This window comes from Ranitomeya variabilis, chromosome 4 (assembly GCF_051348905.1).
Source record: "Ranitomeya variabilis isolate aRanVar5 chromosome 4, aRanVar5.hap1, whole genome shotgun sequence".
NCBI lineage: Eukaryota > Metazoa > Chordata > Amphibia > Anura > Dendrobatidae > Ranitomeya > Ranitomeya variabilis.
Genome location: NC_135235.1, coordinates 396009461 through 396024571, shown reverse-complemented (window position 1 = coordinate 396024571; position 15111 = coordinate 396009461). Strand labels below are relative to the sequence as shown.

The following is a 15111-nucleotide window of genomic DNA, read 5'->3' as shown; positions in this document are numbered from 1 at the left end:
GTACAGACTTCACAACCACAGAGTGGGCCACTATGAATGACGTCTGCCAGGTTTTGCGTCCCTTTGATTATTCCACGCGGATGGCGAGTGCAGATGATGCACTAGTCAGCATGACTGTCCCCCTTATCTGCCTGCTTGAAAAATCACTGCAAGCGCTAAGGGATGATGTTGTGGAAGAGGTGGAGGATGAGGATTCACCATTTCCATCATCTTCTGGACAGTCAGCGCCACGTGGTTCCTCACAAACGCGTAGGCAGGGGACAGTTTGTGAGGAGGATGAGGAGGAGTCAATGGAGGAGGAAGACATCCGTCCAGAGGAGGGAGTTACACAATTGTCCAGTACTCAGTGTGTACAGCGAGGGTGGGGTGATGACGAGCGGGCAGAGATCACGCCTCCAGCAGGGGACAGCGTTTCTTGGGCAGTTGGCAGTCTGCAGCACATGGTGGATTACATGCTGCAGTGCCTGAGAAACGACCGCCGCATCGCCCACATTCTCAACATGTCTGATTATTGGGTGTTCACCCTCCTCGATCCTCGCTACCGGGACAACGTAGAAAGCCTCATCACACCGTTGAACCGGGAGCGAAAAATGCGGGAGTACCAAGACACACTGGTCAATTCCATCATCTTCTCCATTCCAACTGAGAGAAGTGCTGCTAGTGCATTCCAAAGCAGCTCAGTGCGTCCAGGCAGTGGTGCAGGCTCTGCACAAAGAGGGAGCAGAAGCAGTGCCTCTGCCCAAGGCAAGACCAGTATGGCCCAACTGTGGCACAGTTTTCTGTGCCCCCCACAAAAGTCTACACCATCACAGACGGCTCCAGTCAGCAGGAGGCAACGGTTCCGTCAGATGGTGACAAACTACATGTCTTGCCCTCTTGCTGTACTCCCAGACGGCTCTTCCCCTTTCAAGTTTTGGGTCTCAAAGCTGGATACATGGCCAGAGCTAAGCCAGTATGCATTGGAGGTGCTGTCTTGCCCTGCGGCCAGTGTATTATCGGAACGTGTCTTTAGTGCTGCAGGTGGTGTACTAACTGACCGTCGCATGCGACTATCCTCCGATAACGTTGACCGGCTTACTTTCCTGAAAATGAACAAGGCCTGGATCTCGCAGGAATTTGCCACTCCTCCTCCTGATTAAATAATTAGGTCACTGTATACGATATCCAGGTCTCCTGTTGTGTTCATCTTTCTACCACCTGAACTTAAATTCCTGGGCTCCAACACCGCCAGTTGAGGCTCAGAAGTGCCGTCTGCACAGTCAAAACATACGACCCAGTGTTATTGGGTTTCAGTAACGTCAGCTGATCCCCAGCTGTGTAGCCGGCAATGTGTCATGCGACCGCCACGCTGACACAACAACTGAAATGTAAGGGAATCTGTCCCCCCCCCCAAGGCGTTTGTTACTGAAAGAGCCACCTTGTGCAGCAGTAATGCTGCACAAGGAAAAGGTAGCTATTTTGTTTTAGCTCCTTGCACACGCAGAACTTAACACTTATAAAATGTGTCCACTGATACCGTAAAACCGTCCCGGAGGTGGGACTTTCCTTCGTAATATGACGCAGCACAGCCGTCATTCCTACCCCCCCGGCGCCGCGCCCCGGCTCCTCAGCGTTGTTTGATTCCGTCCCGGAGCCTGCGCTGTTATGTTATCCCGTGGCCAGGCACACTTAGCGCTGCCCGTCTTCTGGCATCATTTGGTGTCAGGATGGCTGCGCCTGTGCGGCCGCGCTGGCCGAGAGCCCGCCTTGCAGTGTCTTCTGATTTAATCCCACTGGGGGCCTGGGATCCATGGACATGCGCAGTACATATCTGAACCTCCACCTCTCACTCATCTCCCTATGGCTTCTTCAGACTGTTCGGTGTCAGCTGGTCCCTAATAGCATGCCACGGCCGTGACACCGCACAGTCTTAAGAAGCCGTAGGGAGGGGAGTGAGAGGCGAGGATATGCACTGTGCATGGCCATGGATCCCAGGCCCCCAGTGGGATTAAATCAGAAGACACTGCGAGGCGGGCTCTCGGCCAGCGCGGCCGCACAGGCGCAGCCAGCCTGACACCAAATGATGTCAGAAGATGGGCAGCGCTAAGTGTGCCTGGCCAAGGGATAACATAACAGCGCAGGCTCCGGGACGGAATCAAACAACGCTGAGGACCCTGGGCACGGCGCCAAGAGGGTAGGAATGACAGCTGTGCTGCGTCACATTACGAAGGAATGTCCCACCTCCGGGATGGTCTCACAGTATCAGGGGACACATTTTATAAGTGTTTAGTTCTGTGTTTGCAAGGAGCATAATGAAAAGAGCCACCTTTTCCTTTTGCATCCTTTGTGCTGCACAAGCTGGCTCTTTCAGCTACAAACGCCTTGGGGGGGGGTTAAAGGTTCCCTTTAGACTTTCTCCAATCAGGCTTCGGCCTACACTGTGTTCCTCTGCTCCTCCTGCTGTCCCTGGGCTCCAACACCGCCAGTTGGTGCCTGGAAGTGCTGTACGCACAGTCAACAGTCGCTCCTCTGTTATTGGGGGTTCAGTAACGTCAGCTGTTCCCCTGCTGTGTGTGTGGCAATCCCTCCTACCTCCTCCTACCTCCTCCTCCTCCACCTGTCCCTGGGCTCCAACACCGCCAGTTGCCGTCCAGAAGTGCTGTACGCACAGTCAACAGTCGCTCCTCTGTTATTGGGGTTCAGTAACGTCAGCTGTTCCCCTGCTGTGTGTGTGGCAATCCCTCCTACCTCCTCCTACCTCCTCCTCCTCCACCTGTCCCTGGGCTCCAACACCGCCAGTTGCCGTCCAGAAGTGCTGTACGCACAGTCAACAGTCCCTCCTCTGTTATTGAGGTTCAGTAACGTCAGCTGTTCCCCTGCTGTGTGTGTGGCAATCCCTCCTACCTCCTCCTACCTCCTCCTCCTCCACCTGTCCCTGGGCTCCAACACCGCCAGTTGCCGTCCAGAAGTGCTGTACGCACAGTCAACAGTCCCTCCTCTGTTATTGGGGTTCAGTAACGTCAGCTGTTCCCCTGCTGTGTGTGTGGCAATCCCTCCTACCTCCTCCTACCTCCTCCTCCTCCACCTGTCCCTGGGCTCCAACACCGCCAGTTGCCGTCCAGAAGTGCTGTACGCACAGTCAACAGTCCCTCCTCTGTTATTGGGGTTCAGTAACGTCAGCTGTTCCCCTGCTGTGTGTGTGGCAATCCCTCCTACCTCCTCCTACCTCCTCCTCCACCTGTCCCTGGGCTCCAACACCGCCAGTTGCCATCCAGAAGTGCTGTACGCACAGTCAACAGTCCCTCCTCTGTTATTGGGGTTCAGTAACGTCAGCTGTTCCCCTGCTGTGTGTGTGGCAATCCCTCCTACCTCCTCCTACCTCCTCCTCCTCCACCTGTCCCTGGGCTCCAACACCGCCAGTTGCCGTCCAGAAGTGCTGTACGCACAGTCAACAGTCGCTCCTCTGTTATTGGGGTTCAGTAACGTCAGCTGTTCCCCTGCTGTGTGTGTGGCAATCCCTCCTACCTCCTCCTACCTCCTCCTCCTCCACCTGTCCCTGGGCTCCAACACCGCCAGTTGCCGTCCAGAAGTGCTGTACGCACAGTCAACAGTCGCTCCTCTGTTATTGGGGTTCAGTAACGTCAGCTGTTCCCCTGCTGTGTGTGTGGCAATCCCTCCTACCTCCTCCTACCTCCTCCTCCTCCACCTGTCCCTGGGCTCCAACACCGCCAGTTGCCATCCAGAAGTGCTGTACGCACAGTCAACAGTCGCTCCTCTGTTATTGGGGTTCAGTAACGTCAGCTGTTCCCCTGCTGTGTGTGTGGCAATCCCTCCTACCTCCTCCTACCTCCTCCTCCTCCACCTGTCCCTGGGCTCCAACACCGCCAGTTGCCGTCCAGAAGTGCTGTACGCACAGTCAACAGTCCCTCCTCTGTTATTGGGGTTCAGTAACGTCAGCTGTTCCCCTGCTGTGTGTGTGGCAATCCCTCCTACCTCCTCCTACCTCCTCCTCCTCCACCTGTCCCTGGGCTCCAACACCGCCAGTTGCCGTCCAGAAGTGCTGTACGCTCAGTCAACAGTCCCTCCTCTGTTATTGGGGTTCAGTAACGTCAGCTGTTCCCCTGCTGTGTGTGTGGCAATCCCTCCTACCTCCTCCTACCTCCTCCTCCTCCACCTGTCCCTGGGCTCCAACACCGCCAGTTGCCGTCCAGAAGTGCTGTACGCACAGTCAACAGTCGCTCCTCTGTTATTGGGGTTCAGTAACGTCAGCTGTTCCCCTGCTGTGTGTGTGGCAATCCCTCCTACCTCCTCCTACCTCCTCCTCCTCCACCTGTCCCTGGGCTCCAACACCGCCAGTTGCCGTCCAGAAGTGCTGTACGCACAGTCAACAGTCGCTCCTCTGTTATTGGGGTTCAGTAACGTCAGCTGTTCCCCTGCTGTGTGTGTGGCAATCCCTCCTACCTCCTCCTACCTCCTCCTCCTCCACCTGTCCCTGGGCTCCAACACCGCCAGTTGCCGTCCAGAAGTGCTGTACGCACAGTCAACAGTCGCTCCTCTGTTATTGGGGTTCAGTAACGTCAGCTGTTCCCCTGCTGTGTGTGTGGCAATCCCTCCTACCTCCTCCTACCTCCTCCTCCTCCACCTGTCCCTGGGCTCCAACACCGCCAGTTGCCATCCAGAAGTGCTGTCCGCACAGAGCCAAACACCTCGCCAATGTGTTAGTGGGGTTCAGCACCGCCAGCTGTTCCCCTGCTGTGCAGCCGGCAACGTGTACTGCGACCGCCACGCAGGCACAACAAGTTAAATTTAAGGGAACCCGTCCCCCCCCCCAGGCGTTTGTTACTGAAGGAGCCACCTTGTGCAGCAGTAATTATGCAAAGGTAAAAAGTGCCTCTTTTCGTGGTGCTCCTTGCACATGCTGATCCTAACACTTATGAAAAGTGTCCCCTCCTACCGTGATACCGTCCGGTAGGTGGAACTTTCCTTTGTGATGTGACGCAGCACAGCCGTCATTCTTACCCCCTTGGCGCCGTGCGCCGCCTCCTCAGCGTTGTTTGAATCAGTCCCGGAGCCTGCGCTGTTAGGTTAGCCCTTGGCCATGCACACATTTTGCGCTGCCCGTCTTCTGACATCATTTGGTGTCAGGCTGGCTGCGCCTGTGCGGCCGCGCTGGCCGAGAGCCCGCCTCGTACTGTCTTCTGATTTAATCCCACTGGGGGCCTGAGATCCATGGACATGCGCAGTGCATATCTGAACCTCCACCTCTCACTCATCTCCCTACGGCTTATTCAAACTGTGCGGTGTCAGCTGGTCCCTAATAGCATGCCACGGCCGTGACACCGCACAGTCAGAAGAAGCCGTAGGGAGATGAGTGAGAGGTGGAGGTTCAGATATGCACTGCGCATGTCCATGGATCTCAGGCCCCCAGTGGGATTAAATCAGAAGACAGTACGAGGCGGGCTCTCGGCCAGCGCGGCCGCACAGGCGCAGCCAGCCTGACACCAAATGATGTCAGAAGACGGGCAGCGCAAAATGTGTGCATGGCCAAGGGCTAACCTAACAGTGCAGGCTCCGGGACTGATTCAAACAACGCTGAGGAGGCGGCGCACGGCGCCAAGGGGGTAAGAATGACGGCTGTGCTGTGTCACATCACAAAGGAAAGTTCCACCTACCGGACGGTATCACGGTAGGAGGGGACACTTTTTATAAGTGTTAGGTTCAGCATGTGCAAGGACCATAATTAAAAGAGCTAAGTTTACCTTTTCCAGCATTAGTGCTGTACACGATGGCTCTTTCAGCTACAAACGCCTGGGGGGGGGGTTAAAGTTTCCCTTTCAACTTGCTCCAGTGCAGGCTTCGGCCTACACTCTGCTCCCTCTCCTCCTCCTGCTGACCCTGGGCTCTAACACCGCCAGTTGGGGCCCAGATGTGCTAGCTGCACAGAGCCAAACACCAGCCAATGTGTCAGTGGGGTTCAGCACCGCCAGCTGTTCCCCTGCTGTGCAGCCGGCAACGTGTCCTGCAACAGCCACGCAGGCACAACAGACCCAAAGCTGCCGCCAGTGCAGGCTTCGGCCTACACTCTGCTCCATCTCCTCCTCCTGCTGACCCCGGGCTCTAACACCGCCAGTTGGGGCCCGGTACTGCTAGCTGCACAGAGAAAAACACCAGCCAATGTGTCAGTGGGGTTCAGCACCGCCAGCTGTTCCCCTGCTGTGCAGCCGGCATCGTGTCCTGCAACAGCCACGCAGACACAAGAACTGAAATTGAAGGAAACCTGTCCCCCCTCCCCCAGGCGTTTTTACGTTTTACAGCCACCTTGTACGACAGTAATGCTGCATGTGTGCAAGGTGGCTCAGAAACTTAATCTCCTTGCCCATGTTGAAGTGAACACGTCTAAAAATGAGTCCTCTGCGACCATTAAAACGTCCCTCAGGTGTGATTTTCCTTTGTATTGACACACAACAAGCTCCTTGGTAGCGCTGCCCGTCTTCTGGCATCATTGTTTGGCTGGCTGCGCCTCTGCGGCCGCCTTGCCCCACACAACGCCCCTCGGTGTCTTATTTATTTGGACTGCGAGGGTGTGATTGATGGGCATGAACGGTGCATTTCTTCGCCTGTCCCTCATCTCCTTCCGCCTTCTTCGGACTGTGCGGCTTCATGGCCATGGCATGCGATAAGGGATCAGCTGACGCCGCACAGTCTGCAGCGGGTGTAAGGACCCGAGTGCGAGAGGCGAACATATGTGCTGCGCCAGGCCATGAATCACAGCCCCGCAGTGTTTTAACAATGTTAAGACACCGCGGGGCTGGGATTCATGGTCATCGCGAACCGCAGCGGCCGACATTAAATGAGGTCAGAAGATGGGCAGCGCTAACAGCGCTAGGCCAGGGGATAACACGACAGCGCAGACTCCTGTACAGCAAATAACAACGCTCAGGAGGCTGCACCCAGCACCAAGGTGGGATTCTTGACATCTGTGCTGCGTCTCATTACAAAGGGAACTCGCGCCTCCAACACAGTTTGACTGTATAAAGGGCTAAATGTTATACGTGTTTCATTCAGCGTGTGCAAGGAGCAAAATTAAAAGAGCAACCTTTGACTTGTGCAGCACTACTGCTGCATAAGCTGTGGCTCTTCTACTTTGTAACCCCTGAGGGGGGGTTAAAGGTTACCTTTGAAATTGGTTCAAGTAGGCTTCGGCCTACACTCTGCTCCCCCTGCAGAGCCCGGGCTCCAACACCGCCAGTTGGGGCCCGGTACTGCTAGCTGCACAGAGCCAAACACCAGCCAATGTGTCAGTGGGGTTCAGCACCGCCAGCTGTTCCCCTGCTGTGCAGCCGGCAACGTGTCCTGCAACAGCCACGCAGGCACAACAGACCCAAAGCTGCCGCCAGTGCAGGCTTCGGCCTACACTCTGCTCCATCTCCTCCTCCTGTTGACCCCGGGCTCTAACACCGCCAGTTGGGGCCCGGTACTGCTAGCTGCACAGAGAAAAACACCAGCCAATGTGTCAGTGGGGTTCAGCACCACCAGCTGTTCCCCTGCTGTGCAGCCGGCATCGTGTCCTGCAAAAGCCACGCAGACACAAGAACTGAAATTGAAGGGAACCTGTCCCCCCTCCCCCAGGCGTTTGTACGTTTTTAAGGCCACCTTGTACCGCGGTAATGCTGCATGTGTGCAAGGTGGCTCATAAACGTATTCTCCTCGCACATGTGGAACTGAAAACACGTCTAAAATGTGTCCTCTGCGTGACCATTTAACCGTCCCGGAGGTGTGACTTTCCTTTGTAATGACACGCTGCAACCCCCTTGGTAGCGCTGCCCATCTTCTGGCATCATTGTTTGGCTGCCTGCGCCTCTGCGGCCGCCCTGACCCACATAACGCCCCTCGGTGTCTTATTTATTGGGACTGCGAGGGTGTGATTGATGGGCATGAACGGTGCATTTCTTCGCCTGTCCCTCATCTCCTTCCGCCTTCTTCGGACTGTGCGGCTTCATGGCCGTGGCATGCGATAAGGGATCAGCTGACGCCGCACAGTCTGCAGCGGGTGTAAGGACCCGAGTGCGAGAGGCGAACATATGTGCTGCGCCAGGCCATGAATCACAGCCCCGCAGTGTTTTAACAATGTTAAGACACCGCGGGGCTGGGATTCATGGTCATCGCGAACCGCAGCGGCCGACATTAAATGAGGTCAGAAGATGGGCAGCGCTAACAGCGCTAGGCCAGGGGATAACACGACAGCGCAGACTCCTGTACAGCAAATAACAACGCTCAGGAGGCTGCACCCAGCACCAAGGTGGGATTCTTGACATCTGTGCTGCGTCTCATTACAAAGGGAACTCGCGCCTCCAACACAGTTTGACTGTATAAAGGGCTAAATGTTATACGTGTTTCATTCAGCGTGTGCAAGGAGCAAAATTAAAAGAGCAACCTTTGACTTGTGCAGCACTACTGCTGCATAAGCTGTGGCTCTTCTACTTTGTAACCCCTGAGGGGGGGTTAAAGGTTACCTTTGAAATTGGTTCAAGTAGGCTTCGGCCTACACTCTGCTCCCCCTGCAGAGCCCGGGCTCCAACACCGCCAGTTGGGGCCCGGTACTGCTAGCTGCACAGAGCCAAACACCAGCCAATGTGTCAGTGGGGTTCAGCACCGCCAGCTGTTCCCCTGCTGTGCAGCCGGCAACGTGTCCTGCAACAGCCACGCAGGCACAACAGACCCAAAGCTGCCGCCAGTGCAGGCTTCGGCCTACACTCTGCTCCATCTCCTCCTCCTGCTGACCCCGGGCTCTAACACCGCCAGTTGGGGCCCGGTACTGCTAGCTGCACAGAGAAAAACACCAGCCAATGTGTCAGTGGGGTTCAGCACCGCCAGCTGTTCCCCTGCTGTGCAGCCGGCATCGTGTCCTGCAAAAGCCACGCAGACACTTGCTCTTGTACCTTCTGCTCCCCATCCTGGTTTCAGTACCGTCAGCTGGTTCCGGGCAGAGCCTTTGGCTTAGGTGCCTCCCTCTGGGTATCCGAGTTCCACCAACGTCAGGTGGTCCTTGGTAGTGCTTTCAGGCACGGGTACCTCCTGCTTAGTACCCAGGTTCCAGTAACGTCAGCTGGTCCTCGGTAGTTCCATTGGCTCTTGGACCTTCGGCTACCCATCCGGGTTCCAGCACCGTCAGCTGGTTCTCGGCACTGTCTTTTGCTCTTGTACCTTCTGCTCCCCATCCTGGTTCCAGTACCGTCAGCTGGTTCCGGGCAGAGCCTTTGGCTTAGGTGCCTCCCTCTGGGTATCCGAGTTCCACCAACGTCAGGTGGTCCTTGGTAGTGCTTTCAAGCACGTGTACCTCCTGCTTAGTAACCGGATTCCAGTAACGTCAGCTGGTCCTCGGTAGTTCCATTGGCTCTTGGACCTTCGGGTAGCCATCCGAGTTCCAGTTCCATCAGCTGGTTCTCGGCATTTTCTCAGCCTTCTTGTACCTTCTGCTACATTTCCAAGTTCAAGAGACTAAACACGATGACCCGGAAGACCACCCCTAAGATGACGACGACACCAGAGACGACAACCACCGTGATGACGACGACCCTGGAGACGATGACCCCGAAGACCACCCCGATGACGACGACCCCGGAGACGACGACCCTGAAGACCACCCCGATGACGACGACCCCGGAGACGACGACCCTGGAGACGACGACGACCTGGAAGACCGAGAAGCAGAAGAACAAGAGGCTGCAGAACAAAGAGCAGAAGAACATTAAGCATAACACTAAATATCAGAGCAAAAAATATTATCTAAATTATAAGCAGAAGAAGACTAAGCAGTGTATGGGGGTGAGTCCGTTCCTCCTCGTGGTGCCCCTGGATAAAGCCTGATGCTGCAGGCCAAACTGAACGCGGACAAATGTAACTGTTTTGTGACAGGCAGAACGGAAGGTGTAATCTTCAAACTTTTATAGATAACAACTACGGGAATGCCTGTCACAAATAAGAATATGATGAAGAAGTTGAATATGAAGAAGATAATAGTAAAATAAAAAGAATATGAACAATGTATGTAACAAAAAAAATAATAGGTAGAAGATGAAGAAGAAGATGAATAAGGTGAAGAAGTTGATGTCAAAGAAGCTGATGATGAGGATAATGAAGAAGAAAGTGTGGGAGAAGTAAAAAAGAAGGTGAAGGGCGTGGAAGTAGTGAAACATCAATATCTGACAAAATAAAAAAAAAATTAACATAGTCAAAATCTTTCTAACGCCGAACGTCATAAAAAAAACCAAAATCCTGCTATTCTATTACATTGGGCTAAACCTCTGTGCCTTTAATGTCTCCGCCACGTCCCCCAATACATCCTACATTATTCTTAGTTGTTTTCCTTCATGTAGAATGAACCTACAAGTTTATAAAGGGTTTATTTTAATTCCGATATTTTCGTCCCATTGACTTGCATTGGGATCGGGTATCGGTATCGGATTAGATCCGATATTTTGACGGTATCGGCCGATACTTTCCGATACCGATACTTTCCGATATCGGAAAGTATCGCTCAACACTATTCATGAGGCATTTATTTGTGCATCAAAAATTCATTATTTCGGACACCTGACTTGATGAGTATAGATCTGTTTTGTAGGTTGCCGCCACACTGTCAGCATTTGCTCAGTATTTTACATCACTATTGGTAAGCCAAAACCAGGAGTGGAACAATGTGAGGAAAAGTATAATAAAAACATATGCACCACTTCTGCATTAATCACTGGTTTTGGCTTATAAATACTGATGTAAAGTACTGAACAAATACTGCTAATGTGACGGCACCAAACAGCCATCGTCTCTTCAGTCTGCATCAAATAGATACTGGTGAACCGAGTCAGGACGCAATGATGTCAACAACCTAAGCCCAAAAAACCAAAGTGGTTTGTATAGGAAATACATAGGAGACATGGCCAAGATAATAAAACACGTATTTTATTAACAACAAACATTAGTAACGTTTAAAACATAACTGGTACAGACCCAAAGCAAACAGGAAATTTTACAAAATATTGTCCTGCCATGCCACACATCCAATCTCAGAATCAAAAAAGGCAGCAAATTGGTTCCGCATGTGGCCAACTTCAACAGTTGACCGCAGCGGGTGATGCCGGTAAGCAGTTCATCAAGTTCAATGGTGGGTCGCTCCTTAGCCAGAATGTAATTGTGGAGAACCACACAGGCTTTTACCACCTCATCCACTGTCTCCACTTTTAGATTTATGGCTGTTGCAAGAACGCGCCATTTTGAGACCATAATCCCAAAGGCACACTCTACTGTTCTGCAGGCCCTGGTTAGTCTGTAGTTATAGATCCGTTTTGTGCGGTTCAAGTCCCGACTTGAATATGGCTTCAGTAGATTTCACTCATCTGAAAGGCCTCATCCCCAACCATAACAAATGGCATCAGTGGACCTTGAATGTTGGGGAGGGATCGTGGCTGTGGAAAATTAAAATTTTTGCCATAAACACGTCGGCCCATATCATAGTTTTAGAAAGTCTGGGAATCGTTGCCACGGCCAAAAGCACCAATGTCCATGGCAATGAAGCGACAGTCCACATCAGCTATTGCCATGAGAACTACTGAAAAATATTTTTTATAGTTGAAGAACTCTGATCCCGTTCTAGCTGGTTTGATAATCCGGAAGTGCTTTCCATCCACCACACCCAAACAGTTGGGGAAATCACACACAGTCCAGAATTTATCAGCAATTCCCATCCACATGTCCTCGGTGGGTATGGGTATAAATTCTTCACAGAGAATGTTCCACAAAGCCCGGCAGGTGTCCAAAACTATTCTGGACAAGGTGGAAATTCCAAGCCGGTACTGGAAGTGGAGGGATGACAAGCTCTCTCCGGTTGCCAGAAATCTGTAATAAAATAAAGAAAAAATAAATTACAATCAATTCTATTTATGGTGTTATTCTGCTAAAGACATAAAGGAAAATGCAAAGAATACATGCCTGGCCAACAATAATTATGATTGGCATTTGTTTAGAATTAATACGTACCTTAGTGTAACCAGGAGACGTTCCTCTGCTGGAATCGCTCTACGGAGCTGGGTGTCCTGTCTCCGGATGACTCCTTGAACACGAGCAAGTAACTCCAAAAAAGAGTCTTGTGACATCCTGGTATATTCTGGGAATTTGTCCGGGTTGGCATTAAGCTCGCCATACAGTGTGTGATATGCTCCACGGCTCTCCCGCAGTTCTATAATGGGGTGTTGCCAAAAACGCCTACGCCGTGTCCTTCGCCGTCTTTCACGGTTTCGGTGTTGCTCCCAAGCTAACGCACAGGCAATAAAAAGCTTGATGCTTAGATCCAGGTTAAAGTAAAAGCTATCCATGTGAAGATCCATCATGACACAGGATACAGTAGCACACTGGTAAGATTTCAGCAGTCCTAGGGTCTATATATAGATATCCCATAATATACGCCCCCTGTAGTCCCATTGGCGGTGTCTGGTTATCTAGATTTTTCTCCTGTAAAATTTTCCACCATGCACACAAAAATGCAAACGCATGAAAAAACGCATGAAAAAGCATGGAAACGCAGTGTTTTTAAACCGCATGCGTTCCCACATGCGCCTAAAAACCGCTGCGTTTGTACGCGCTTCTATGCGTTTTTTCCTGTACTTGCATTTGCGGATTAAACGCTGCAGATTCCAACGCAAATGTGAAAGTAGCCTTAGATCACTATTAGCGTGATCTATTTCCCTTCAGCATTTCTGTGTATTCAGATCACAGATATCACAACATGCTTCTGCCGCAGGGCAAGAATAATTTATACAACCAATGGATGAACTTAACGTCAGGTTATAAGCTTTTATTTACATAACATGGATAAGCGACATAATTTATGTCAGGAAGTGTAGAATCTGAAATTCTGAAGGCCGAAGAACCACCTAGTCACCCTGGCAATCTTACCCTTTTTCTCCCTTAATCATCCCAGATAACATCCCAGCCAATAGAACCTCTGCAATATTCTCTCCTGCATTTTCTCTACCCCCAGATGCCCCCCAAAAATGCAAATGGGCCATGTCTAGAACCCTCTGTCGGTATGATCCTGGAACCAACAGCTGCTCCACTATCTCATCTCCTCCCAGTTTATTCACTCAATATAACAATTTGCTATTGACTGCAAAGTGTGGGTACCTGGTGTCAGCCCCCAGTTCTTGAGCAACCCTATAAATCACTTGGCACTAGGGTTGAGCGACCTTTACTTTTATAGGATCGGGTCGGGTTTCACGAAACCCGACTTTTTCAAAAGTCGGGTTGAGTGAAATCGGCCGATCCTATAAAAAAGTCGGGGTCGGCCGAAACTCGAAACCCAATGCAGTGCATTGGGTTTCCAATGGTTCCCAGGGTCTGAAGGAGCGGAAACTCTCGTTCAGGCCCTGGGATCCATATTTAAGTGTAAAATAAAGAATTAAAATAAAAAATATCGCTATACTTACACTCTGACGGGCCCTGGTACTAACCGGGAACCTTCCTTCCTTAGAATCAGCCTTCCAAGACCTGCGGTGACGTCGCGGTGACGTCGCGGCTTGTGATTGGTCGTGCGGCCCCCATGTGACTGCTCGCGCGACCAATCACAAGCCGCGACGTCTCCGTGACGTCACCGAAGGCCCTGGAAGGGCTGATTCTTAGGAAGGAAGGCTGCCGGAACGAAGCCGAGGGTGAGTATATTCCTATTAGGTATATACTCACCCTCGGACAAGCCCTGCTTCTTTCCGACAGCCTTCCTTCCTAAGAATCAGCCCTTCCAGGGCCTTCGGTGACGTCACGGTGACGTCGCGGCTTGTGATTGGTCGCGCGAGCGGCCACATGGGGGCCGCGCGACCAATCACAAGCCGCGACGTCACCGCGACGTCACCGCAAGGCCCTGGAAGGCTGATTCTAAGGAAGGAAGGTTCCCGGTTAGTACCAGGGCCCGACAGAGGGTAAGTATAGCGATATTTTTTATTTTAATTCTTTATTTTACACTTAAATCTGAATTCCGATACCAATTCCCGATATCTTAAACATATCGGGAATCGGTATCGGAATTCCGATTCCAGATTCAGAAGATCGCCGACTTCATGGCCGACCCCACACAGGGGTCGGGTCGGGTTTCATGAAACCCGACTTTGCCAAAAGTCGGCGACTTCTGAAAATTGCCGACCCGTTTCGCTCAACCCTACTTGGCACCCCTGCCTTTCCCCAAGAATCCCAGAACAGGCTGAAGTCCCTCCCAATTATCACGGGGTGTAGCAAGTCTCTGACTACCCCAGCCTCATTTATCACCATACCACGGCTCGTTTTTATCAACACTTTGGCAACAGGGAAGTCTTTGGCATACCCGTTTATACAGCGGATCCCCACATGCTTCCATGGAATCAACTGGTGGGGAAGCGTGGTATCAGGTTCACCAAACTCCCGGAGTCTAAAAGTCCTCACCCCACTACTCCATTTATGGTCATGGGGCATGCCTGAGGCCCCTCTCCAGGCTGATAGTCCACACTGCAGGTGGGATAGGCATAATATGAGTAGTGCCTGCCTAGTTTTTTAGTCCATCTGCTTGGAAGGCTATGTTATCTCTGTTTTGGGTCTTGGGCTCCTGCTGGGTACCACAGTATGGAGATGTACCACCACCTGCCTTCCTTAGGGACCTCTCTACCACCTGGTACCTTTCTATGAGGCCCACCAGGTAATCTGCATTCTGGTGGTCTCCCTGGTTGTGTGCAATTCCTTTTCTCCTACTTTTGATTTTTCCCTTCTTTCACTCCCAGTTGTTCCCCTCTGTAGTTTGTGAGTGAACATTTGTATGATTGGTAATTTTCTTTATCTCTGTTCGTATTACCTTGTTAGTCTGGTTGGTGTATTGCCATACACCACTACTCCCCTCTTCCATGAGTGGGGGAAGGGAAAAGATTAAGGGTGGATTCATGAGCTCAGCAAGGTATATGGCTCCTGCTTCTTCATCATAAGAAGTTATTCGGAGAGCGGAGATATATAGGGCACCCAATATCACTAGGGACAGGGAAGAAGCCCAGGATATTCGACAACAGAATCGTGACACCAGCACTTGTCTGGGTTCTCAGAAGAGATATTGAACTATTGATTAGCAAT

The 15111-nt window shown here is 51.9% G+C and overlaps 1 protein-coding gene across 4 annotated transcripts in view; it reads right to left on the bottom strand.

The window, feature by feature from the left end:
• Positions 1-15111, bottom strand: part of LOC143764880 (membrane-spanning 4-domains subfamily A member 4A-like) — a 328843-nt gene that overhangs the window by 154940 nt on the left and 158792 nt on the right. The window lies entirely within an intron of this gene.